The following is a 5945-nucleotide window of genomic DNA, read 5'->3' on the forward strand; positions in this document are numbered from 1 at the left end:
TAGGAAGCACAGACAAAGGATAAATGTGTTGTTTAGAGTCCCAGACAAGCCTCACAAAGCAGAGTATAGAAAGAAGGATGATGTGGAACTGAGGGACACTAGCTTAATTATTGACAAAGTGCAACAATCCAAAAACCTGTGAAATGGAAATGGTACATCCAATTGAGTGTCAAGCCAACTGCAAGAATAGGTAGCTGCCCACCCAGTTACTGAGATGGCCCCATTGCCTGCTTTGCTTGAACTACTTTGGCTAGATGAGGATCTCAACTTTGAGACTAGGTACCATACAAGGAAGCCTGTTTCACTAATGGGTAAGCAAGTTCAGTGGAATACTAAGCCATCCTAATATATAAAAACCCTGGGTTGTAATGACCAGAGGCTGACCAACTGGAAGTCAGTGCTGGCCCCCAAGCAAGTGGTAAGGGGCAATCAGGCAGGCAGGCAGAGGGATTAGGGTTGATCAGGTAGGCAGACCAGTGGTTAGGGGCAATCAGGCAGGCAGAGTGGTTATGGGTGATCAGGTAGGCAGACGGCCCCTCACAGGGCTGCCCGCCCCCCCCCCCCAGCAAAGAAAGAGGGAGGCCCAGGCCAGCCAAGCCATTGCACCCCAGCCTGTTGCCTGCAGAGGGAGGCCACTGGTGGCAGGGGAGGGGGAGGCAGTGCTGCACAGATAGCAAGCAGTGGCAGCGGCGGGGGTGGGGCTAGCTGCCTGCAGCCCAGGGAAGGACAGCCCCGATAGGCCATGATCTCTGACCAGGCCTAGGAATCCTACCCGAGGGGTCACGGATTGTGAGAGGGTGCAGGCCGTGCTGAGGGACCCCCCCCCCCCCCGCCCCAGGTGCACAAATTTTCATTCACCGGGCCTCTAGTTTGTTATACTGGTACAGCCAGTGGCATTGGCTGCTCTGCAGTATCTATGGGTGTAACTTCAAGTGGTACTTTTGATAATTCATTCTGCTCCTTGATGAAGGAAATAAATGTTTACCTAGACTCATGGACTGCTGCTAATGGCCTCACTCTTTAGTCAGGCCATTAGGCCATCCAGGATGAGACTATTAAAGTCATATCCTATGGAAACATATAAGTCACCCACAAGCTAAATAAGTCACATATGTATCTATATCCTGAAAGGACCACATGCTGAGAAAAGCAAGATATCTGCAATGGGAAAATCAATGAATCCTGTGAGCCATCATATTCATGGTGACCTCCTAGATCCATGTCCAGACCCACCACAGTAACAAAACCATCACGAAAAATTAGCCTTCAGTTGGTTATTCAGATTGATTATAATTTAGCTATAAGTCCAGTTTGGCACTGGGAGCAGGTGAGTGTAGCTTACACCTACTCTGCAGCCATCTTGGAATCCAAAGGGAGTCTCTTAAAGCAGCAAGAAAAAAGCAGTTAGTTGGATCCAAGATGGCGGCTGACAGGACAGCAGTGAGGAAGAGTGTGTGTGAGTGAGGGAGCAAAAAGGGAGTGTGGACGTGTGGGGTGTGTGTGTGCATGTGTGAATGAGGGACAGTTATATTCCACAGGACTGTTGGCGGCTGGCGGACCAGGGTCCCCTAGCCGGGAAGCCTCTACTACCACTGCAATCTCTCCCAGGGTTCAGATGTGCCACAGAGACCATGCCATATTGAAGGGGAGAGCAGCTGTGATTGGAAGCCCAGCCCTTTCTTCACCCGGGGAGGCCTCGGACACCACCCAGGACCCTACAGCCACAGAGGCCAGGGGCCTGCTGCCTTGGCTATGAAGCCATAAACACTGAGACTCCAGCCTCCCTGGCCGTGGGTGCCTAAAAAGTTTGTCCAGGGGGAGACAAAATGGTGGCTGATAGGCAGACAGTTCCTGTGCCTTCTCATGGAGCAGATAGAAGAAACAGCTGAATCAAATAACATCCACCTGGAATTAGTGAATTAAACACAGCTGGTGTGACAAACCATGGACAGAAATGTCAGAGGTCACGTGGAGAATGGTGGGATCAGGGTTCTGGGCTGCAGGGAGAAACGTGCACAGCTGGGAATAGAGTGTCAGAGGGAGACTGCGCTGCACCAACTCCGCATCCAGCCTGAATGCTACTTGGGGACAGTGTAGCATTCGACTGTGGAAGGGGGTCCATAAGGCTGCTGGCAGCAGGGGACTCTAGATATAAGCCCACAGCTATGAGAGGCTACACCCAGAAAGGCAGCCTGAAGTTCTGCACCAGCCGAGCAGTCCCGGGGGGAGAGAGACACACAGCGGCATGGTTGCTATGTATAATACCCTTGCTTTTACTCACTAAACCCAATGCATAGGATCTTTCAATTACAAACACTCATCGAGGCTGCAGTGCAGGGGAAGGTGGCTTTGTGGATGCTAGGGAGCAAAATAGGGAGAGGCAACCAGGAAGCCAACTCTGGGATAGTCCAGTCCCTCCAACTCTGAACAGCCATTTATCTCCTGAAGACCAGGCCCCTCCTCGCAGCACAGCTGCATCCATCCTTGAGCTCGGCAGGGAAACAAGGATTCTGAATAGCCCCACAGAGACCTCTGGGACTGGGTTGAAAGGCCATTTGGTTCCAGAAACGAATACAGCAACACAGCCACCTAGAGCCTGTGTCTGAAATAGATGCTTGTGTAAATACAACTGAAAGCAGGCAGGAAAACAAAGCAGGCAGATTGATCCTGCCTGCCTGAATCCAAGGCTGTGGAATCTGACACAGAGGAGCAATGAATCGCTGGCAACTTCAACACGTTGCTGACTACCTAACAGGAAACTGAGACTTGGCAGACAGAACAGTAGAGAGGGGTCTTAAACCAGCCCCCATGGGACACCAAAACTCAGCTGAAGTGAATGAACTTCACTTTTTTATTTTTTATCTTTTACTTAAGAAACTATTTTTTCTATTTGTTTTATTTTTTATTACTTTTATTATTTTAACCTTTAATTTTAATTAATTAATTTATTTATTTATTTATTGGATTAGTATTCTATATTCTATTTTTATTTTCATTTTTTATCATTATTTTACTCTATCTCATTTTTTTCCTTTATGCCAACCCTTTCTTCCTCACTCCCCCCTTTTTCATCCTGTTTCTCTTCTCCTGTCCCAGCTTTAGGTTTTCTCTCTCCTTTCTTTTTGCTCCTTGTTAAAAATTGATCTTCATTATCTGCTTTATTGCTGCATTACTAATATAGTGGTCTCTGTTGGCTTACTCACATATCTAATATCCATTTCCTCTATTCCAAGTCCATGCACCCTTCTCTTTTCTCTTTCTTCACTAGGCATTTTTTTTTCTTATTGTTGTTGTTTGTTTGATTGTTTGTTGATTTGTTTTTTTTAATGCTTTTGTTTTTCCTCTCCTCAATTGTTCTCTTCTTCCATTAATAGCTTAATTAGTTTCACTCACCAAACTCAGGCCTATCTGCTCTCTATTTTCCTTTTCCAAAAATAGATTAATATATACATAGATTAAAGAAAGGGAAAAAAAAAATATATATATATATGTATGTATATATATATATATATATATATATATATATATATATATAAAATTATTATTATTTTTAGAGTATTTTTTTTTTACTTTTCTTCTTATACACTCATTCTCTTTGAGTGTATAAGAAGGACACCCCACTCCCCCGTGCTGAGGGATACCCCCCTCCCCTGTGCACAAATTTTGTGCACTGGGCCTCTAGTAAACAATAAAAATGGCGACAAACATGTACTTATAAATAATAACCTTGAACGTAAATGGATTAAATGCTCTGATCAAAGTCATAGGGTAGCTGAATGGATAAGAAAACATGATACATATATTTGCTGTCTAAAAGAGACCCACCTCAGAACAAAGGACTCACACAGACTGATAGTGAAGGGATGGAAAAAATTTTCAGGCAAATGGAAATGAAAAAAAAAAGCTGGGGTAGCAATACTTATATATGCCAAAATAGAGCGCAAAGTGAAGGCCATAACAAGAGATAAGGAAGGTCACTTCATAATACTAAAGGGTACAATTCAACAAGATGATATAACTCTGGTAAACATATATACACAAAATACAGGAGCACCCAAATGCATTAAAAAAAATTCTGGAGATTATCAAGAGAGAGATCCACAGCAATACAGTCATAGCAGGGGACTTTAATACCCCATGGACACCACTGGATAAATCTTCTAAACAAAAAAACCAGCAAAGAAGCAGCAATTCTAAATGAATCACGAGATCAGATAGAATTAATTGACATCTTCAGTACATTCCAACCCAAAGCTACAGAATATACATTCTTCTCTTGTGCAAATGGGACAATTTCAAAGATAGACCACATATTGTGACACAGGCAAAGTCTCTGCAAATTCAAGAAGATAGAAATCATATCAAGCATCTTCTCAGATCACAATGGCATAAAATCAGAAATCAACTAAAATAAAAACTGAAAAAAATCAAACACTTGGAGGTTAAATAACATGCTATTAAACAATGACTGGGTTACCAAAGAGATCAAAGAAGAAATAAAAAGCATCCTGGTAACAATGAAAACACAACAATCCAAAATCTATGGGACACAGTGAAAGCAGCCCTGAGAGGGAAGTTCATAGTTCTACAGGCCTACCTCAAAAAAAATGGTAATGTATTATCTAACCCTACACCTCAAAAATTAGAAAGAGAGCAAAAAGAAAAGCCCAGAGTAAGCAGAAGGAAGGAAATAATAAAGATAAGAGCAGATATAAATGACATAGAGACAAAAAAACAACAATACAAAATATCAATAAAACCAAGAGCTGATTCTTTGAAAGGATAAACAATATTGTTGAACCTCTAGCCAGGCTTACCAAGAAGAAAGAGAGAGGACCCAAATAAACAAAATCAGAAATGAAAGAGGTGAAGTAACAATGGACCCAACAGAAATACAAAGGATTATGAAAAAATACTATGAACAACTCTATTCCAACAAACTGGACAACCTGGACGAAATGGACATATTCTTAGAAAAGTAAAAGCTTCCAAAACCCAATCAGGAAGAATCAAAAAACCTGAATAAGACAATAACTGCTCAAGAAATTAAAGCAGTAATCAAAAATCATCCAGCAAACAAAAGTCTTGGTCTGGACAGCTTTACAGGGGAGTTCTACAAAGCATTCATAGAAGAACTGAAACCCATCCTCCTCAGATTACTCCAAAGAAATTCAAGAGGAAGGCATACTTCCAAGCTCTTTCTATAAAGCCAGCATTACTGTAATTCCAAAACAAAATAAAGACATCACAAAGAAAGAGAACTATAGGCCAATATCCTTAATGAATATAGATGCTAAAATCCTCAACAAAATTCTAGAAAATCAGATCCAGCATTACATTAGAAAGATCATACCCCATGACCAAGTGGGATTTATTCTGGGGATGCAAGGATGGTACAATATCTGCTAATCAATACATGTGATACATCACATAAACAAATTGAGAGACAAAAATCACATAATCGTATCAATCAATGTAGAAAAAGCATTTGACAAAATCCAACACTCTCTCTTTATAAAAACTCTCAGCAAGGTGGGAATAGATGGATCACACCTCAAAATAATAAAAGCCTTTTATGAGAAACCTACAGACAACGTCATACTCAATGGGCAAAAATGAAATTCATTTCCCCTAAGAACAGGAACAAGAAGGGATGCCCACTTTCAATAATTATGTTTGACATAGTACTGAAAGTGCCAGTCATAGTGATCAGACAAGAAGAAATAAAAGGCATGCAAATTGGAAAAGAAGAAGTAAAACTGTCATTGTTCGCAGATGACATGATACTGTACATAGAAAACCCCAAGATTCTATAAAAAAACTACTAGAATTACTGAATGAATTTGGGAATGTAGCAGGTTAGAAAATCAACACCCAGAAATCTATGACTTTTTTATATACCAATAATGAACTCACAGAAAGAGAAACTAAAACAACAACAGCAA

The sequence above is a fragment of the Plecotus auritus genome, assembly GCF_963455305.1.
Source record: "Plecotus auritus genome assembly, chromosome: X".
Lineage (NCBI taxonomy): Eukaryota > Metazoa > Chordata > Mammalia > Chiroptera > Vespertilionidae > Plecotus > Plecotus auritus.